Below are 23,197 nucleotides of genomic sequence, written 5' to 3'. Positions count from 1 at the left end.
GGTTTTTTTCACTATCTAGTTCATGGCAACATAATGAACTTCAGGAATTGTACATACCAACCATCTGGGCCATGAAATAGAAAAACAGATCACATATTACAGTTTTCTATCCTATGACATTAACACAATTATTTGTTCAAACCTAGTGTTTCTTTAATAAAGGTTACCTACATATTTCTCAACATTTAGGCAAGAAGTTGTGCCAAGGTGGCCTTCTAAGCCATCTGTTAAAGATTCAACATAAAGATTCATCTCTGCTTGTTCTCCACCTTTCTCCAGGGGCACACTAAGAGAACCTCAGTATGACCCACCATAGACACAAGTACCAGCATTTAGACAACAGCACTTCTTGTCCCAAGCTTCCCCTAAGGGAAGGTCTGGCTCCTTCTTCAAAGCTTTCATTATGATCTCCAGAAGTCACACCTGGTTACCGTCACCTAGCCCCCTCTGTCACCATCATTTGCCAATCACATTACTCCTGTTTATTAAGAATGCACAGAACTCTGTCATTTTCTCCAGTGTGCAGCAGAACCAGCACACAAGTATTTACACAGTTATTTGAGGGAGAAAAGTAATAAATAATTCAGTTTGCTATATTTGGAAGCTTCACATCTCTAATCTACAACACTGACAAATCATTTCTTCCCTGTAAGATAAGGGGTGAGTAGAATCATTTCATATTGCTTAGACTTTGGTGTGTCCAAGCAGGGCACTTCTCCTCCTGTGCTTTCAGGTGCTGAATCCTTTATTCCTAAGCTGAAAGGGGACTCAAGACCCACAGCAGTTGGGTCTCAGGTTTGCTTTTCTCTGACACGGATTTACAGCCACTGCAGGGCTCTGTTACCCTGGCTGCCCACGTGAGCTCTGAGCAAGACACAGCTCCCAGAGGCCTCCAGAGCCCCTCCCCAGCCCTGTCACACCCAGGGGCACAGACACAACTTCACACTGCTGCCAGGGCATTCCAGCACTCCCCCAGCACAATTACAGCAATCTGGTTCCTAATCTTTTCTAGTTGACACAGCGTGTCTGCTAGACTGACAATGTCCACTAAAGCTACCAAATCAACACTGACAAAAAGCAGTGGATGAACCCTGGTTTTACGTTCAAAGTGAGAAGATAAAGGCATTGTAACCAAAATTAAATTGTGTTTCCTTCTGGAAGACAGATCTGTGCTTACAGCAAGTCTTTACAGAACTAATTATGAGTTTTTAAAAAGTAAACTTTTAACTTCCTTAGAAACCGGACATTCCTTCAGCAACTTCAAGTACTGATTGACCCAAATCTCCACTTCTCCAATGGACAGCTGTGGGGAAAAGCTCCCTTGTTTAAAGTTTAAAGCCCGCCTGCTGCTGAGCTTCAAGAAATACATTCAAAGTCCTATCATTAATTTCCAAGTAGAAGAGATTACATTTGAGAAAGAGTGAATAGTGGCTGAATATAAGCAGACAATATTGTAATGCACAGTAGTCAATACATTCACGAAGTACGTAGCTGATACAATTTTTTAAACAGAAATAAAAATGTTTCTATTTTTAAAATGTGCTCAAAAGGATATGCATATAATCTTCAAAAACACAAAGAGAATAACAGTGTAAGCTGAAAAAACTTCAAACCTTTGCTTAAAAGAATGCTAACCTGTATTTGCACCAGAAAGCAAGTTCCTGATTTATGCTGAAAACATGGCCATGGCTTACCATCCCTTCCTCTGCATAAGCAATGTGTGAATCAAAGTTTGGCATGTTCTGTGTCTCATGACAATTCAATTACATTTAGCGTGTAAATTATCATATTCATTGCCTTTAAAGTAATCCTCTTTGCTTTCTGCCAGAATCATCTTAACCTTCCAGCTGCACTGAGATAGTTCAGTGTTTCATTAATCCATCCATACTGAAAACCCAGAAAACAGCTTGAGATGGGGGCAAGAGCTTTTATTTTGGGAGATAAGCATTAAACATGATTTTTCTTATAAGACGAAATATTTAAATACCTCAAACTTAGAAATTACATGTTGATTCCTGATAAAGTAAAAGCTAAATATGGGAACAAGAAAAATTTTTCAGCACAAAAATGCATCACTGTGAAACTGAAGACAAATAACTGGTATTCTAAAGTCTTATCAGTTTTGTTCAGTGTTATCTCAGTGTTTTTGCAAGAAACAGAGCTATGGTTTGATGATCTGATGAAACTAAAAAAATTCCTGCCTTACTCTTGCTTTCATGCCATCTTCTCTCTTCTGTTCCACATGGAGGAAAAGTAGCTGTAGGTGAAGTCACCTACAGACACCAGAGAATCTTGACCCAAGGACTCCCTGTAATCCACCTAAACACGTATTTTAAGGTGGGGGTAGGGAGAATGTAGGGGTAAAAAATTTACAACAAGGTAATTTTGTATTCATTTAAATCACCGAGCTAAACACTGAGGATCCCTCTTGCAGGCCCTGCAGTAACTCAGTTTTCCAGAACAAAGAAGGGGGATCTTGCAGGACTATCCCTTACGTTTCCAGCAGTCAAGAAGGAGCTGAACAGCCTGTGACAGCCTAGCAGCAGCTCAGCTGCTCCTGGTTGGGGTGACTAACACAGAGCCCATAGTTACACCTGGCTTTCATCACAGCCTGGCAGAACTCAGCTGCTGCTGAGGGAGGAATGGCCAGAAGACAGTAAAACACTGGTCTTTTCCACAAAAAGAAAAGCTGCTGCTCTACAAGGTTTACTAAGTACCTGTGTGTTGAATTGTTTGTCTAATCCTGCATGGTTTCTAATCCGGTTCGGCTACAGAACTGCAAACCAGTAAGGCACAGCCTTTTTTAAAAGTACAACTTACAGGAATGGTCTTTGGGGTTACTCAAACTCACTAGTGCTGTTCTCTCTGAAACAGCCTAAAAAATGACTAGGCTGTACCTCACCTGCCAAAGGTAACAACCATGGAGTAGCTCCCTCATGAAGGTAGTATGACATGAGTACCATCGAGAGCCTCAGTGGTTCCTCACACTGAAGGAGTAGTAGATACAAGATACATTGCAGTGCTCATGCACCAGCAGCAGTATAATAAACTGCCTCTTACAGATGTGCCATAAATGTAAGAGGAATCCCAGATTTGTTTAGGTTGGAAAAGACTTTTAAGATCATTGAGTCTAACCATTAACCCAATACTGCCAAGCCCACCATTAAACCATGCACCCAAGCACCAAGTGCTTTCAAATACCTCAAGGGATGGTGACTCTACCACTTCCCTAGGCAGCCTTAGTCCAGTGCTTGGCAACCCTTTTGGGAAGAAAATTGTTCCTAATATCCAATCTAAACTACCTCAATGCATCTTGAACTTGTTTCATCTCATTCTGTCATTTGTTACCTGAGAGAAGAGCCCAGCCCCCACCTGGCCACACCCTCCTGGCAGAGGGTTGTAGAGAGCAGTAAGTTTCCCCCTTGAGTTTCCTTTTCTCCAGGATAAGCACCCCCAGCTCCCTCAGTCACTCTGCATAGGACCTGTGCTCCAGACCCTATCACAGCTCCATTCCCTTCTCCGGACATGCTCCAGCACCTCAACGTTCTTCTTGTCACAAGGAGGCCAAAGCTGATTCCAGGATTTGAGGTGTGGCCTCATCAGTGTTGAGTACAGGGGGCAATCACGGCCCTGGTCCTGTTGGCCAAACCATTGCTGGTACAGGCCAGGATGCCATTGGCCTTCCTGACCACCTGGGCACACACTGGCTAAAGGCTCACCCGCTGTGGACCAGCACCCTCAGAAGAGATGCCTCTTCCCATGGAGCTGAGGCTCAATATATCAAGAGCACCCTGTGTAACCTTATCCCAAATTCTGAAAAGCCCCGAATTCAAAAAAGGAAATTCTTCCTTTTTTGTCCTCTAACCCACCATCATTGTCTATACAATTGCAGAGCACTCTGAAAATCCCAAAAGAATTGAGAATGTTAATTTGTTTCCCATTACTTTACTAAAATTCTTGCTTGTTTGCACATTACACATCCCACTGCTCAAAGAGCTGCACTGGCACAAATTCCTGTCTGCAGGCACCACCACCAGCTGCTACACATCTACACATTCAAAGCACATATCAGAGCAATAAACAAACTCTCTGGTCACAGCAGCAAGTCCCTTAAATACTCAGGCTGTTTATTTTCCTTCCAGTTCATTCCCATAAACAACGAAATAAAAGCCATGACGTACACTTAATAGTATTTTACTGTGGGTACACCATGTTCAAAAGGAAGAATCTTGGTAAATACCTGCACACCAATACTAAAGCTGCTCTGAACAAAAGGGATTAAACATCATTTATTATACTCTCTCTTCATGCAAAGAGAACTTCCAAAACAGAGAGCAGCTTTTTACATAAAATGAACTACTTAGTTACAAAAACAATTCCTTTTGCATAGCAACACTTTGAAATATATATTTCCAGAAGTTAACTGAGCTACATTTCTTCCATTAAACATAATTCTATTCCTTAAATATTATTAAGTATTTAAAACTCAGTTATCACTAATTTGTAATGAGAGAGAATAACAGCATAATGTAAACAATTAAAGACCAGTATATAAAATTTTACACAACACTTTACCAGTCTTTAGACTGTCATTTTCTTCCCAGTCCTTGTAGAGCTCTGTTTTAGTCTTCATGAAGTAAATCTGTTTGCTTCTAGACCATATTCTAAATCAGTTTATCAAAAATGACTGGGGGAAAAGTTCTCCTCCACTTGCTGCATTTGCTCCACACAACTGAGCCACTTGACACGTGCTCCTTTTTCCAGATACAGCCCCTCTACAGCTCCAGGAGCTGCAGAGGCTGGAACAAAGATGCCATTTGTTAATGCCAAGTGTCACGAAGGCACCACGCTGGTGTTCTCCAGCCCAGCCCACAGCCCTGCATTCCAACTCATAATAAACAAAAGGATTTGAACAAACAGCCTCAGAGGCCAGGGCTCCTGTAACACATCACTGTTCTACTCTTGGGCAAGAATTCTTACTGGTGTTTTCCAACTGCTGCAGGAAAAGCGTCGTACTGAAAGGACTTACTTGAAATGGGGCTTGAAGTACCCTCTTTCTGGCTTATTACCTAAGAAACCACAAAATTAGGTAACTCTAAAAGTACAGTTTAGATTTCTGTAACTGGCATTCCCTACTTAAAAGATGGAGATTTTACATATTTCCTGATCAAAATTCCTTTACTCTTCAAGATATCTTGGGAACTTGAAACACCTAGGATGACAGAAGTTGACAACAACATTTTTGTTGAAAAAAGTACAAAAAATTCAGGAGTAAAACCTGAAAACCAGATCTCTGTACCAAATATCCAAGGCCACACATACAAAGCCATTCTCTTGCACAGACTTTAGCCCCCACACATGCTCTCTCACACTGCCATTCTGCTGCTATGTGATGCCTGGTGCCAGGAACCAGCCAATTCCTTATCCTAACCTAAGGAAGTCAGGGCACACACACTACCAGACACTTTGTGAAGCCAGCTGAAAGATGATCAGTGGCACTGGCACAGGTTATCCAGGGAGGTTGTGGAATCTCTCTCCATCCTTGAAGATACTCATGAGATGTCTGGACGTGGTCCTGGGCAACCAGCTCTGCACAGCCCTGCTTGAGCACAGGGGTTGGACCAGATGACTTCCAGAGGTCTCTTCCAGCCTCAACCCTTTTGTGGCTTTCTTGCACTCAGAGAAGTGTTAAAATGCCCGGAACAGGAGATCTGATCAAGTGTGTTGGACTATTCCTTTTTCCCCAGAGACTGAAAAAAGAACAGTTCCTTCAATTGTTTTAACCTTCCTCCCCATATCGTGTGGCAGAGCACTGAGCCTGGAAGTGAGCAGCAGCTCCTTTGTCTTTACCACCGATTACTGCTCGTGGATCCCACCCAAGCCCAGGTGTCAATAGCTGAGTCTCTGGAATCAGTATGAGTTTAGACTAAGCCAGTGCCATGTCCACTACAGGCACGTTTCCCTCAAAAGCAGCATTTTCTTACTGCTGACACACACAACAGCAATCCTCTTGCTACACAGAAATAATCTTCCACTTTGCTCATAACATAACTACTGAACTGAAACCAGCTACTTTCTGTTTCCTTATCTGTGAGCATATTTGTGGTGAGGATGAAAAGAACTCGCACACAATGAACACAAGCATTTGTCCCACGTTAACTCTCTCACCCCTTCACCACTTGAAAACAATTTGCTTTTTAACATCACTGCTGCTCTTCTACCACACACTAATCCCAGACAGCAATAAGCCTTATTACTGACACATATATATATATATGTATATATATACATATATATATACACTATAGCTATACTAGGGATAGCTATACTGATGTGTATATATATACACTATAGCTATACTAGGGATAGCTTCTCTTATGTCTCTCGAATTTAGCATGTCTGATTTTGTGGGTGTTTTTCAAGTGGACTTACAGGAAAGATAGAGTAAAACTCTTTGGAAAATCAATACATTGCGTTATGCTATGCACTAAAAAAAAAGCCCATTGCAACAGCAAAACACATGCACTCTCCCCCTCTTAATAATCAGCATTCAGAGTAGACACTATTGTAGTTTTACAGCATGAGGAGTAATGAGTTAAAAATATGAAAATAAAGATTTAACTTCCCTGAAGAAATGTGACTGAACTCTCATCTTAATGGAAAATCAAGTTTCACTATGGTAGAACTCTTGCAGTTTTGCAACACCCCCTATGAGACACTGCACATTCACCAATGGAAAGTCATCACTTTGGAAATTAGTAGAATTAACTGCTACTAAAAACCCTCTCAAATAAATTTTAAAGTGATCTCCAAAGGATTCAAAGCAAGAGAAGGAAAATCAAGGCAGCCTTGCTAAGCAATATTCCAGAGGAAGCCTGTGTCAAAACATGAAATAAGAATTTAAGAGTCTATGCATCGCATAGAATTTAAATCAAATTCTCCACCTTGCTTTTAAGCAACAATGGACTAAAGGGCTTACAGAAATACCACCAATATTAATCAATTACTGCAAAATGCCTATCATTTTATTTTTAATAACATAGCCTTACTAACACTTTTAGTTAATGCAGCAGTGAAAGCACAAAACTCAGAATAAAACAGAAATAAAACAGAAAAATAACATACTCTAATGAAATACAACTTGGCTATTTAATTAGTCCTAATTTGCAATTTGTTTTTCTGTGTGTTTCATGTAAATAATTACACCTTAGAATTAGATCACTCCATCAGCAATGCCTACACCTAACCAGCTGGAATCTGCAGTTGGAAAGCTCATGTCATCACCTCACTACTGAGCCTTATGAAAGTTCCCACAAGGGTTACAAAGTGGAGTGACAAGATCTGGCAGGGTTCTACTGTAATTCCATTTCACAAAGTGTTGTGTGCAGTCGTGAGGCAGAAGATAATTAATTTGCTGAAGGTTAACATAATCAGTTACAAAGCCAGAAAAAAAACGTAATTGCCAATTTTCAACAAGCTATACTGAAAAGAGTAAGCCCAATTTTAAACAATGCTCCTTTCTTGAAAGAAAAAGAGGACAAAACCAACGCACAACCCACCCTCCTGCCCAGACCTCTGTCGACACAACCCAAAACATTTATGGCAGCTCTTAATAGACTTCAGAGTAAAAACTCAGGCTGGGTATAATTTGGGGCTTGCCAGTGTGCAAAGACTGGTCTGACTTGTGCCACAACTAGCTAATGTCTTATGTCTAAGCTTAAGTCATCCTTTGTTCTTCTCTTCCCAAGGGTGTAGTTGGTATCTGGCCTCTTCATGACAATTTTTCTCTTTCCTCAGTGCCATGAAAGAGCAGCATTGTGGCCACAAAGAAGTGGTCGCTCACCTACACGTTTGTCTTTCAGGAGATGCAAATGCTGCTGAGCTCAGCCCTCCAAGCAGCTGTTGCAGTGGCCATGGGAGCAGATCTGCATCCCGCTGTTCCAGGGGACACAGCGAGCCTCGTGTGTGGCACACGTTCTAACGCAGCAGCCATGGAACAACAGAGACACAGCCTTCATGGAAAAACACAGGAGGTTTTCTACTACTGCAAACCATTTTATGGTCTTTCACCAAAAGATTACATTTCTTAGAACTCCTGCTGTGGCTAGAACTGATCCCACTGTAACACAGAATCTGTTTCATCTACAGCTCATGAGTATTACTCCCACACTCCCCCTGAAATCCATGACCTTTCCCAGCACTAGCCCTAGCCTTTACAATTATGTCTTAATAAAATACACTGCAAATCATCTGCTGCATTATATGGTAAGATCAGACACTTGACCTCAGAAGCAGTATTGACAGATGAAAAGCAGAAATATTTCAGGAATTTTACCCTCAACCTAATATGAGTCAAGGCATCCTTTTATGCCAGTGGCTTTTCAGGTACTGGTTATGATTTTATAAGCAAATTTAGCTGCAAATGCCTTTTATTTTTTTATCCCTTGTATTTTAAAAGTATATTATGCCTGCAGTTCCCAGAGGCTTTTGAGAACTAAAATATCCCTTCTGTATACTGATGCTGCTCATACTTCTTTTAACCAAGACAGGCTACTAAACACACAAGCAAAACCATCTTTCAGCAAGAGTGAACACAGCAGTTCTCTGCAATAAATTTCTTCTTTGCTTTCCCAATGCTATATATCAGGATGACATATAAAATCTTTTTTTTCCCCAGCAACATAGATCAAAATAACATTAAAAAAACTCTCCAAAATGCTGACATTATTTCCGACATAATTTCAGATTTCCTGTTTTGAACATCATAATTAGTGGTAGAATATGAATGTTTTCACAGCACTAAGATTTGCTGTATCAATTTAAAGAGTAAAATGGTTCTAATATTTTCAATTCTGACACAAAGTAGAACATTTCATAACAAGGGCTATGCTTCCCACGTTAACAGACTTATATTTAAGTAGTCAGTTGCCACACTGCACTAATTATGTTAAGTCTCCTGATTAATCATTTTTCTCTCTGCATTAGTCAAAATTAATGAAGCAAACAATAATTATATTTTAAAATTCAGCGTTAACGATGTGAAGTCTATTCCCAGTTTAAAACATCACCAAGACAACACTCATACAGACTCTGGATGAAGTTTTTTAAAAGAGGACAGTTCTTAATTTTTGAGGAAGCTGGTTTATTTCTTCTGTAGGGCTAGAGAAGGTACAACAGGTCTCTAATTAGAAAATTTCATTGATATTGGTATCATTTTATACTGGCTCAAATAAAGACAATTGTTCTTCTACACAGACGAGCTGTGAATACACTGATGTACCCACAGTCCAGCTCATCATTTAATTACACAGCCGATTTAACTGATTACAACAGGAACAAAAGGAGGGTTTGTATTTGTAATACATGCTATTCTGCCACTTAGCAAGACTAAAGAGGTCCAAGCCAGCTCAGAAAAACACCAGCTCTGACTGAAGGTGGCAGGAGCAGAACTTGAACAGCCCCATGGGGACACAGCAGCAGCTCCCCAGACCTGCCCAGTGCCCACAGCCCCAGGGCTGGCACCGAGCTGCTGCTCAGCTCAACAGGCACTGCCCGAACCTCGCTGGCCCCACTTGAGACTTTGGAAAAGGAAGAGTTCACAAACAAGCAACAGATGAGCAGCTCCTGAAATCACCAGATTTTACTCCCCAGCTGCACATACACTACCAGCCTTTGACTTTTCTGCCTTCTCCTGGAGAGACAACGAGAAGCACACAGGGATGAGTCCTTGCCCAAAAGTGTGAGAAAACCTCCCTGCAGCCTCTGCTCACACCTAAACTTGAGCCCCCCAGGTGCCGAGTTCATGTTCTGCCTGTGTGGGCACAGCCTCTGCATGGGGAGACCTCAGCATTCATTTTCAAGCTTTAAATTCAGTTTCAGCCCAATACACAACAGGAAAATAAAAAAAATATTGTGAAAGTTGTGGCAGGATGAAAAAGCATTTCTTGCTTTATTCCAGCAACAGCATGTTACATGAGTTACACCAGTTACTACAGGCTGCTAGACAGACTGCTGTGATCCACACCACAGAGTGTGGATCTCAGGCATCCCTCCATCTACCACTGGGATACACTGAAGGAACCACCAAAAAGCACAGTAACAGTGAGAGGAGCTGCAAGGCCCTTCTGTTCAACTTTAAATATAATCCTAACATACTTAAAGCATTTCACAAAAGAATAAAAATACTGAGTTACACTCTACAGCTCAGCTCACCGTAGCTGAACAGCTTTCTTCAATTACTCTGTCTCTGAGCTATTCATCTTTGAGCAGATAAACATTTTAACTGCAGTAATAATACCTTAAGTACACATAGGATCCTCTAAGGGAATCCTCTGAAAAGTCTGAATGGCACCAAGAAGCTCATATGACACTAAACCTTCTCTTGGTGGCTCTGTGATAAGTTTGAATAAGTCCACAGAAAGACATCAAGGCAGATTTAGGTACCTGCCCTCTTGTATCAGTCATGTCTACACAGCATGGAGCTGAGTAACTAGCTACTTACAGTATCTGTCATTCACTTAAAAACTAAAATGACATTTAAGAGAGTGGAAGAAATGCTGAAATCCCCTCTGAACATGTGAAATCATTTTAAGTGTCAGGCAGCAGTAGATCCATGGATTTTATGTTTATAAAGTGGTTATAGGAAAGGCTGGAGGAGTAAGAGACAGCCAGATGAAAGGTTAACAAGTTTGTCAAATGGCAGCAGAAACGGGGGAAGTTTCTTCATCTTTGCTATGAGAAAAGGAAGTTAGTGGTAGACAAGAAGGTTCTGTTGTTTTCAGTTTCAGTGATTGAGGACTGGTAAACAAAACAAAGTAAACAGCCATGGCATTTCCCATGAAAAACAGGAATTAGGGCTTCCAAGGCTGTCCTGCGTGCCTGGTCCCAGCCCCAAGCTGAGGGAAAACCCAGCAGAGCAGCTGCAATAAATCCCAGTGTCATACCCACCGAATCACAATCAGGCTGCATTCATATTGCTAATTAGCAATACCAGTATGAATTTGTTTGCCTCCACCTAGATTGCATCAGTTAAAACCTTTGTCAATATAGAACAACTTCAGAGTTTGGATAAAACAACCCAAAGGTGGGGAGAAAGGGAGAAGAAAAAAGATCACAAACTTTCTGACTGTGTATCTACACAACACTGTACCAGTAAGAAAAATCTTCTGCCTACATTAGATCCATCTTTTTTTTTTTTTTTTTTTTTTTTTTGCTCGAGGAAGTACCAAATTAGATTTCAGATGTAATCTATCCCTAAAACTTAGCAGAGTGTGCCAAAAAAAAAGGTCTTGGTCTTTTTCCCCAACTTTTGACTCCAGTTAAGTACAGACAACAAGGAAATGTCAGCACCACTGAGAGGCAAGCACAAAGCTGTAGCAGAAAAATACCACAAAAAGAAAATGAAAAGGCATTTGTTTGAATCTCTGATTTTAAAGGACAATACAGGGTCAGAAGAGAATTTTCCAAAGAGCTTATAAATTTCCTTCAAGTAAGATATCACAGCAAGAGGCAGCATTTGGCTCATTCTCTGGATATTCTGAAAACATTTTACAAATATCCAGTGCTGACATAAGATGACAATTATTAATTTACACTGCTGTTGCACAGAAACACTAAATTTAATATAACCAGTGCATTAACAGGCATATCAGTAACACTTCATTGGCTTAGAACAAGATAAGCACTGAGGTACTTCAGTAACACAAACCCAGCATCAAGTTTTCAGTGCTACTTCTCCCAAAATCAGTACTTCAGTACTTTTATTTCAGTACCGATGCAAAATGAACTACAAACACATGCTGTGAACGCCTTAACAAGTTCCTACTGCAAAACAAACATGATGTTAATTTTAGCCTAAACCTTATACACAGCCATCAAGAAAAAAATCCATTTGTTTATGCTGAAGTCAATAATGCACTGAGCCTACTAATGATGATCTGCTTTAAAACCACTACACTCTGTTAAAGAAAAAAGCCAAACCAAAGAAAACCGCCCATAACCCAGAAAAATCTATTTGTCACAGATTTTCATATCTCAGAAGAAAATCACCTGAAATTTAAAGAAGCAGTTTTAAACTCACTGAATTGAGAAAGCCTACTTCATCTGATACAAACACTGATGCAGTACCTTGGAAATCCCTATTCCAGTTTATCAGCATTAGCTCTAGGACAATACACAAATAAAGCCTTTTATGGATTCCAGTCCAGCCCATATAACCTACTTCATTCCCAATAGATCTCTCTCAACCTCTCTGAATTTCATATCCCCCACAGAATCAAAATATACAGGAAGAGTCACAACTTGGTTGAGCCTGTGGAGCTGCACCTGGCAAACAGGATCTTGTTCCCTGGGAAAAGCAGACCCACTGCAGAACCCTCCCCTAGGGCAAACATGAGCTGCTCTCTCCACCAGAGAGGAGGAACACACCAGCTGGGATTTAAACACACATCCACCCACTGTCTGCTGTGCCTGTAGACATGCAATTAAGATATTCAGCACTTTGGGGAGTGTTCAAATTCTCATTTGTGCAGCTCAGATGGACCAGGAGCAACAGGGCTGACTGGTTAGCCAGGCATGAACCAAACAACCCAACCTCCACAAGACAACAGCTTTGAGCTCTAACTAAAACCAGCTGCAGAAAGAAAACTTAGAGGTCAAAGCTCTACGTGAGACTATATGGCCTTTAAATCCTTTTTTTTGTCTAGGAGAGGTAGACAGAGTTGTCAGGCAGGAAACTTTCCCATGAGGGAGGGGCAACACTCACTCTGAAATACATCAATGGAAATTCTGCAAATCAGTGAAATTTTAATCAGTGAATTTAAACCCAAAATTACTTGCAAGGGAAAAACATATTTTGGTTATGAATTGTGGTTCCCTCTTACCACTGAAAACATTTCTTCAGTACATGTTGAAATGACAGCTTTGCATTTCTGATGTTACTACAACCAAAGCCAAAGCCTCTTCTTGAAGCAAGGAACTGTAATGCAGCAAACCAAAACCATCTCTGTACACATATTCCTGAAAGGTCTAGCAATAGGATGGGAAACAAAAAGGATTAACATAATGAACATTCCTTCAATTACAACATTTTGGAAGGATAAAGAACTATCACTCCATTGGTTTCAAACTGGATGAAAATCCAACAGCCTTTCATCAACTCTTCCTCTTCAGCAGATGTACAGTTGTCATCTATCATACAAGTCTGAAAGTGAATGAAAACTACCAAATATTTCTCCTGTTTTTAGTGTTTTCTGAAACCATTCAATTTAACAACAAACTTCTTGTTATGACAGGAGTTCTTGAAAGAATTTACAAACAACTCAGTCTCTCTGAAGGCTGGGGAAAAAGAAGAAATATAATTTTCGACTTCAATTTGTTTTACTATAATCCACACTAAAGACAACAGCTTTTAGGGTGCATTTAGTCATCAGTATAAACCTTACTCTACTTAAATAATGAGTAGAATTTCTACACTTTCTCCTTCTCTAGCTCACTTTATTCCTTGGCAGAGAAAAATCCAGGGGTGTAACTATTAAACACGATAAAATTACTCACACATACTCTATTTGCCACCACCCACTGTTTTGGAAGAGCATACAAAACCTAAGCGTTGACAACAGGAACCAGTGGTTCACATTATTGTGATAATGTGCTACAAATGTAGAAAAACAAAAGCATCAGAGAGTACTTTGTACCTGAGGTACAAGAGGCTGCTTAATCCCAGGGTAACAGTCAGGCCACCTCAAACACATTGATGACAGGTTTCTCTGAAAAATGAGTCAGCTGCACACCCTGGGGAAGTTCTCTCTCAATTAAAACAGTATCACAAACAACCATTATTCTTCAGGTGCTTGAGCCCAGGTGGTGTTTCACTGAATCACCAGCTCCAACAAAGACTCAAGTCACTTTTTCTCAGATAAACAGACAGGAATTTAAGCAAAGGCACAAGACAAATACATGGATTTAAAACTCAGCTAATCAGGCTTTACTAAATAAGAAAAACCTTTGGTGGGAATGCAATGAGAGGCTCTCCTCCTCTCTGAGAGGTCCAAATCTACTCCAGTGCTGTGGATGCAGGTGAAGGCTGCAGAGCCCAGAGCTCCAGGGCTGATGAAAGTGCAGCCCAAGCACTGCTGCTCAGCTTGGACACTGCAACCTTCATCCTGACACAGCCCACAGCGAGGCAGTGACCTGTGCCACTGCTTCCTGGTAATGTAGCACCTTCTGAGACTTGAGAAGCAGAGTGCTGAGAATTTAGAAGTCACACCTAATGACAGTACAAATGCAAACAGTAAGAAAAGAGGATAAAGAAAGCAGGGGGGGAAGAAGTGTGATGTTTTAGCTAAGGAATGACATTTTAAGAGGGTGATGTACCAAATTGCTAGAATAGAATTAGCTGTCAAGCTAAAGCATGCAGAAGTCATCTTCAGTAAGGGGTATGGAATTACAACATTCCATCAAATCTGAATACCAATCTTCCCACCACCTTGCACTTGTTTTCCTCCTTCACACCTGTATATTACATCAGCACAATTTGGTATCTCTCTGCTTACACAAGCAATGCTGAAATGAAAGACAAAAGACATAAAAAATCAAAAGCCTAAAAAGGAAAACTCATGGAGGCAAAATATGGATGCAAAATAACTGCACATTCTTAATAAGATGAAGAAAATATAGAAAAAAAATGGAGAAGAATAGGCTATGGCACAAGTTACTGTGAAGGGTCTATGAACAATAAATAACTGAAAAGCACAGTTTTCTCCAACACACAACTGAGACTTACCAGCACAAGAAGAATACAAACAAGGTATAAATTAGCTTATTTTTTAAAACTTTATAGCCTCCTTTTAGGTAACTCCAGGTTTTACGAGTATAAGGATATGATACAGGGAACTGCCATATTTATAAGCCACTGTAATGATGTGACTATCAGACATATCTGCTTTGTGGCCACTTCAGGGCAAGCAAGGCAAATTTCTTATTCTTACACCTCAGAGGTAACTATTCCTCAGTGAAACTGGTGTGTCATTACTGTTTCAATATCACAAAGTTCCCTGATACATCATTCAGCCATCAGTATTTTAAGTTCAAGTTTCTTAGCTCATATAAACAGAATACCAAATATTTAGAGCCTTTCTCTGTAAATAAAAAAAAAAAAAAAAAAAAAACCAAACTGGGACTGTAGGATTTAGCCCAGATTTTAATTGAAGGACTTTTCACATTTGGCTCAGAATAAAAAAGAATGCTTAGGAAATAAGCTCATCTGAAGTTTTTTTTTTTTCCTAACTGTAGAGAAAAAAAAATTAAAATTATAAAAGAGCTGCAATAGTTTTCATGTTGGAGCCATTTTGTAATGTCTTTGTATTAAAATAAATTATTCCTAAATAAGAAGCCCTAAGTTGTTTTTTTAATTGGAAAAAAAGGTTTTTCCACTAATCAGAAATCTATGAATTCAACTCATGAAAGCTGCATGACAGATAAAAGGCAGGTAAAAATAGGTTTGAGAGGAAAAAATAAAAAATACCACAGAAAAGTTGTTTTAAATTAAAAAGGAATCAGAAATTGCCAAGGCAGCTTAGTCAAATAAACAAAGCCCAGACCAAACTATTAAATAGCAATTCAACAGCAGCCAGAATGATTCAGATATGTCAAATAAATTTTGTGTCCCCTTGTCCACCTGCAACCACCTCACATTCAAGTGCATTCTCATTAGCCCTAATTCGATTATCTCTTCTCCAAGCTCCTCATATCATGAAATGATATCACAGCTAGGATGGCAAGAGATAATTTGTTGACATTTCCTAATGGTAGCAATGACTTTAGAATTTGTAACACTTACCAGCCAAAATTGCTCAAAAATATCCACTGGCATACCAGTTAATACTGTTTCAAAACCAATTACTACACACCAGTAGCTGGAAATGTTACAAAGGTTATTAACTTGTAACACAGACGGATTTTACCTAGGAGTACATTAAAAGAGCAGAAAGGAAGACAGGAGGACATCATTCAGACGTCCAGTCCTGGATTTACAGTGCTTGTTGACTGCATTTGTCAACAAATGCTCTTGCTCTTTGTCTCCTGCTCTGCTGGAAGCTCCTGCTCTGGGCAGAGCTGGTAAACAGGATCATGTGAGTGCACTGCAACCCATGACAGAAAAGCCCAGCTGCTGAATTTGCTCATGCTGCCATCACTGGCAGCTTCAGGGAAATGTGGACTGAGGAGAACTCACAGAACAGAGACCTGCAAAGTTTAAGTTTGTCCACATCCTCAGCACTGCTGTAGTGGGTTGACCCTTGGCTGGCTGCCTGGTGCCCACTGACCTGGCTCTCACTCCTCCTACTTGACTGGGGGAGAAGAAAAGAAGAAAAAGCTCAAGGATCAAGATAAACAGGGAGGTCACTCACCAATTACACTCATGAGAAAAACCTACTTGGCTTGGGAAAACTAATTTACTGGCAATTAAAAATAGCATAGGTCAGCCCATAACACTTGAGTTTTGCTGCTCCTTAATCCTGACACTCTTCCCATGCTCCAGCATAGGGTCCCTCCAAAGGGATACAGTCCTTCACAAACTATTGCAGTGGGGCCCTTTCCCACAAGCTGCTGTTCCTGCCAGAAAACCTGTTCCTGGTGTGGGCTCCTCTTCCAGGACCATAGTTTCTGCCAGGAGCCTGCTTCAGCATGGGCTCTCCAGGGGCTGCAGGTGGATCTCTGCTCCCTCCATGGACCTCCATGGGCTGCAGGGGCACAGCTGCCTCAGCACGGTCTTCTCCAGAGCTGCCAATGACTCTCTGCTCTGGTGCTTAAACACCTCTTCCTGCTCCTCCACTGACCTTGGGCTCTGCAGAGTTGATTCCCACATATTTTTATCTCTCTCCTCTCTCACAATTGCTGCACTGTGGATTTTAGCATTTCTTAACTATCTTATCTCAGAGGTGTCACCAGCTTCACTGATGAGCTCAGCTTTGGCCAAGGACGGGCCTGTTTTGGAGCAAGCTGTGTCTGGCTGTGCCTAACCCAGGGGCAGATCCTGGCCTCTTCTCACATTGGCCACCTCTGCAGCCCCAGTTACCAAAACCTTGCCACGTAAGCGCAGTACAGTGGCCAAACAGAAACTGTGCCATTAAGTTAACACTTTATCTCAAGATGTAGAGCATATAAAAACCCAAGTTATAAATGTCAGTCTTAAACGCTTTAGTGCATAATCTCTCGATCCCCCTTCTGCCCCTGAAATATCAAGCCTACCAGAAATTCCATTTATTTCCAAGAAAAACCTCATTAGGCTATTCTATCCAATGCCAAGATCATAAATCTGGGATAAAAGACTACTGAGGTTCCACACTATTCTATAAATAACATTTGAGTCTAAATTGGAAGAGTGCTTTGGAGCAAAGCTCCAGATCATCTCTATTTATTGCTCTCCACTTTGTGTTGGGAAGAGACTTGGAAGTATGCAAAGTTGGATTCCTTCCAGGTTCAACTATCTGGGAGATGCACTCCTACCTCCAAGTTATGTTCTACCCAAGGTTTAATCTAGGCTGGAAAAAAAACTGCTGAAATACAGAGGAATGCTGAGCTCCCAGCTTTCCTCTCTCCATCTCTCCCTCCAGTGCCTCACCCCCTGCCAGCAGGGACACAGTTCATGAGCCACTGTTATGTTAAACACCCAGCCCAGGCCCAGCACAGCTGTCTTTTGATTTGCCTAAGTATATTTGCTCATTCCTCCTTTTAGAGCTTATCTGCACTATTTATAGAATGGCTTTACATTCCTATTAGTTTCCAGACAATGATTTTTAATACATGTTCCATCACTACAAATATTCCTCTGCAAAGCTTTACACATTATGTAAAACAGGCAATTATCACTGCACAGATTAGAAGGTCATTCCAATGCCTATAAACTAAATAGTAGTGGGAATTGGAGCCTGTGTAGCTTATTTTCTTTTTCATCTATAGATTTGGCAAGCTCCAGACTAGCATTCATCCCACGTTTTTCAAAACCTAGCCAGAGTACTAATTCATGGCACAGAATTGACAAAAACGTATCTTTGATTTGTGCAATGTGTGATCCACACTACAGTCTGTGAACACAACATTTTCTTTTACCCAGTGATGTGACATGGTGGCTTCAAGACTTGATGCAGCTGCTGCATATATGGGGAAATTTTTCAAAACATTTTAAAAGTCTTTTCAACGTACAGCTGTCATCAGAAAAAGGAAAGGATTAGTCAGTTTTTTTCTTTATAGAAGGAGAAAAATTAGGACACACAGCAATGGTGCAGCCATTTATACATCACACAACAAAGTGCAACGCCTGAAATCAGCAGTATATTGCACACTGGGGAGCCCTGGAAGCATCCCAGGAACACCCAACACTTGAAAGTGATGAAGAATTGTTCCACCAATCCAAACAATGTGACTTTAAATGAAACAGAAAATATTTCTCTAGGAGAGATCATAGCATATTCAAGTTACCAAAGTCCCTTCATTAGCACAAACAGTATTTCCTTTTCTATCAGCAAGAGGAAGTCTCAGATCAAGGCAACATCTCACATTCCACTTGAGACCTGTGAACTGCATTATAACCACGTCCTTCAGACTCCTGCTATTTCCCACTCAAAAATGAGGTTTCGCAACAAAAGCTTCACTTCCATTCTAACTGTGACAGGGATCAGTAAACCAGAATTATTAATTAAAACTTTGAAGTATTTATTTCTAAAAAAGAAGCTTAAACTCAGCCTTAACTTCTTTAAGATACTTCTGACTAAGTGGAGACAAAAAAGGGCTTGAAGAGTGACATGTAGTCAAAATACTTTGGGGGGAAAATTAGTACATAGTGATATGGTGAAACTTGCCTGTTCACACTCACGTTCCTCTCCAAATGGTTACATATTAATCTTGCTTGGTATATCAGGTACATCTCAAAAGAAAAATGTCTCATCCAAAAACAAGGAAAAGAATAAACAACCAATTTCCCCTTCAGTTTCCAGGGAATAAAAATATTTCCCAGTCAATAAATGCAGAAAGTTTTGTGTGATCTCATTTGCCCACAAAATTTACAGGACTTTGCTATTTGCTTTTGGAAAAATAATAGGCAGAAAGGTTGCATTTGACCACTCCATGTTCAGATATAACTAATGCCTGCAGAGGTGCAAGGAAGGGAAGGTGCAGCCATCACTTAGACCACTATAACATGAATGCTAAGAAAAAGACATTTGATTTTTAGATCCTTTAATAGGAACCTATTTTTCAATGATGAATTAAGCCACAGGGAAATAAGGAGATTGTTTTTCCTAGTATTCCACTTACATTTCATTAATATCTGCATTAGACTATAACAGTCCTGTGGCTAATGTGCCACAGGAATGGAGCATCTAGATTGTGATAATGTTTGGAAAGCACAACAGTGACAGACAAAAAATTACTGTTAAAACAAAGAAAAAACAACACACCAAATAAACAACAAAACCAACTACCACACACACAGTGGGAAGGGAGGAAAAAATCTCAACTGCAGCACACAACTTTCACTCCCCAAGGATGTACAGTTTCAACTGTGTGAATCAGGGTGATACCTGGCTTAAAAGCTACAAAATCCCCCGAGGTCTTTAGAACACCCTGAGACTAAAGGAACAGGTCAATCCTCTTGCAGAGTTATTGCTCTGACCACCAATTCCATGTAGTGTGCACTTGAGCTGTTCCCAGTGGCAGCAGAGAAGATCTCAACCCAGCAGTGGTACTGGGCAAAAAAGAGTATCCAAAGTCCACAAGCTGAATATCCGCGAGCTTCTCCATGAGGACAGAATCTGCTCATGGGAGCTGTGGCCAGTCAGCCCAGACTCATTTTATACCAAAGCCCACTTGCACACATGGAGCCCTTGTGATAGGTCCCAAGATTTATAGCCTGGCTTGGCATGCAGAGTTAAGGGACCATGGTGTCATGTGCAGGCACCCCAACACAGGGGTCGTGCTATTCTCCTGGAGAGAAGACTGAGTAATCAAGTGCCTGCACATCTATTTCCTTTTCTTTGTTTGTGTTGACATGTAATAATGCTACAGAAAATAACAGTAGGGAAAAAAAAACCAGCATCACCTGGAACACGAAACAGAAGGGAGCAGAATCTGTTCCTTGAGGAAATTATTTTCACCAAGGACCTGTCCCCTCCAGGTACTGCTAAAAATGCTTCGTTAGGTGCTTTATTAGCAAGGAGACAACAGCAGTCTTGGGCATCTGTGTACTTATTTTCTCATTTCCACCAAGACTTTAATTAGCTGACATTAATTACATTTTCTGTTTGATCTGGAAATGCAGTTCAAATTAACATTTTTATGGATAGTTTAATACTAATGCTGACAGATAATTTCCTTTTAAAAGAAACTGCTTGGACTTGCAACCAGAAGGACGAAATAGCGGAAGCTAATCCACTGAAAAAACAATATTTTTATTTGCTGTTAGACAGGATTAACTAAAAAAAAAAAAAAAAAATTAAAATTGCTTTGATAGCTTATTGGAGAAGTCTGGATGTTTTCCTTACAGGCTATACCAAAAGATCTAGAAGCTCAACAGGACAAAAATACTTTGAAGAAGCCAGATAAGATGTCCAGAGAAGTTGTGAATGTCAATATACACCAAAGCACTGTCTAAGCCACCCAACTGCTATAATTACCTGTTGTAGAAAATGTCCAGCTGGGACCCTGTCACTTTGAAATATTCACCACATCCTAAGCTATTGAATACAAACAAGCAAACATATTAGCATTTATCTCTGCACCATTGCTTAATCGTATCCACTGCAATTTAACAAAAAAACCTGTCACCTTTTCAAGCTTTTTAAATAAATTCTGTACCAGCTTCCTAATAAGAAGCATGGACATCAACATTCATATTTAACACTGAATTCCAAATTCCGTAAGTATGAGGATAAATTACTGAAAACTTAAGAACTTAACACATTAAAACAAATAGATGATCCCTCATTGCTTGAGGCGTGCGTATGGGAACAGCACCAGTTTTTCTTCACAGAAAGAAATATACTTGCTTATGGAAAATAACATCGGCATTACCCTTTAACAGTCAACAAGAAAAGAAGTTCTACATGCTTGAAAACAGCATATGCACAACTGCCATCCCACCAAAATCAAGATCAGAAAAATATGTTCACCTGAGCCATGAAAATACAAGACTGAGAATGAGGCTTGTTTTTCTAGATCCTTCAGGCAGAACTTCCTGGCCTTTTCTCAAAGTCTCCAAACCAAAACTAAAATGTCTAAGTTGTAAAATTCACACACTGATAGAAGCACAAGAGCCAGAAGAGAAGGAAAGGCACAGGATACAAACAGCTTTTGGCCATGTTCAGAGATCCAGGCTTGAGATCTTGGCTCTTCTGCAAACACAGTGGACAAATGCCTCAGGCAACACAGAATCTTTGTCTCAGATGGAGCATCACTGAAACCAGAGAGCCAAATATACCCATCCTACCAGCTCGAGCTCAAAACCATGTAACTCATTAATCTTCCCAAATGTTAATCAAAAACTTGAATGAATCATTAATTGTCCTCTTCTTTCAAGGAACCCAACAAATCCACCTTGTTTTCAGCTGTCTTTTTGCCCAGCTGCCAGGTGCCTCCTGCTGCAGTGAAACCAGGACAGAGTTTGCAGATCCCCAAGCAAGTCAGATCAGCTTCAGTGATGCCAAAACAGCTGTGCTGATGTACACAGAACTGAATTTCTGTCCCACCTAGCAAAAACATCACTGCAAACCTGCTGTGCTCTTCCCTATTACACTACAGCACCGTTCCCTACTCTTCCTTCTTGTTCAAGCCTACTTGTATAGGAATATTTTATGTTAAGCTCCCACATTTACCACGTGCTACAAATAAGAAACCTAAAACTGTATTTCAGGATTATTGAGAATATTACAGTTGACAGTTCATGGGTCTAGGGTCACACCTTCCCAAAAATAACCCCAAGACATGCTAGAATAACAAATTACAGTAGGAAGCTGGGGATGAGCTGCCTTTGCTGTGCTTACCTGCTTGTAAATTAGCTCATTTCAGGTAACTAACATTACTGCAGGAGAGAACAAGTAGTGAGTGTTTCTTTTCTCTGTAGTTCCTCCACAGCTAAATGAATTCTAGCTGTCTGTATTAATTTTGTTATACCACAGACCAATTCCTAAGACACAACATCTAGAGACTGTTTAATGATGCTACCTACCTAATAACCAAATACACAGACACTAAAGTAAGCCACTAACAGCTACATACAGTGAAGCAGCACCAGGACCTTTCTTAATCACTGCAGCTGGCATCACACAAAGGAGAAGAATAAAATTTCAAATGAAGTAAAAAGGTAATAAAATGTTAGGATAAGAAATTCAGTGGAAAAGACATGATGTATGTGTAACCCGTGAAAGTTACTATTATTTAAGGTGAGACATAGCAGTATGTCTCACAACATAGAGAGAGACATATAGATACCACAGAAATAGAGTATATTAGGTAAAACCACTCTGGATAAGGCACTGTGTGTTCAGCTGTGCAGTGACCCAACTGTATTATTACTTGCTTGTGTCTGTATCATCCTGAGGTGAATTCCTCACACTCCAGCAGAAGGAAATTCCACCAGCATTTCCCATTAGCCTCAGCCAGTGGTACCCCTGAAGGAAGGTTGCCCCCATGGATTCACTCACATCCCACTGCTGGCTCCTCCTTGGAGCTCACAAGCACCTCTGTGGAACCGCAGCAGCAATAGATTAGTTAAATTTGCAGGTGGATTAGTTAAACTGATCAAGGTTACAGTAGCTCAACAAGAATGAGAAGTACAGTGTACCACTCCAAACCACTGCATGGCTACACACACACAGGTGAAGCTCTGTAGGGATCTGAACTGGGATGGGAAGGCCAAGTGAGCAGCAGAGGCAAGGCAGGAGGAGTCACTTTTGCCAGCATTTATCATTTGTGAAACCACAGCTGAAACTTCAGCACAAATAATGTCAGAAGAAATGCTGAAATACAGTGAAATTCTGTCACACTGCTAGAAACTGTGCCACAGTAAATTGAAGCTGTATACCTGTACTGAAGAGCTGCAGACTACAATACGTTATCTTGGCTCCTGTGGGCAGAACTTCATATTTAATGACCAAAAAAAAAAGATTTAACTGCCTGCTTGCAGCTCACTGAAGAGCTCATTTTT

At 40.4% G+C, this 23,197-nt stretch overlaps 1 protein-coding gene across 2 annotated transcripts in view; it reads right to left on the bottom strand.

Annotated features, from left to right (window-relative positions):
• The window catches only part of USP6NL (USP6 N-terminal like), a 110,447-nt gene that overhangs the window by 60,245 nt on the left and 27,005 nt on the right, over positions 1–23,197 (bottom strand). The gene's annotated exons all lie outside the window — the stretch shown is intronic.

Source organism: Vidua macroura, chromosome 5 (assembly GCF_024509145.1).
Source record: "Vidua macroura isolate BioBank_ID:100142 chromosome 5, ASM2450914v1, whole genome shotgun sequence".
NCBI lineage: Eukaryota > Metazoa > Chordata > Aves > Passeriformes > Viduidae > Vidua > Vidua macroura.
Note: the sequence above shows the minus strand (reverse complement) of the source record. Positions and strands in the feature narration are given on the sequence as shown.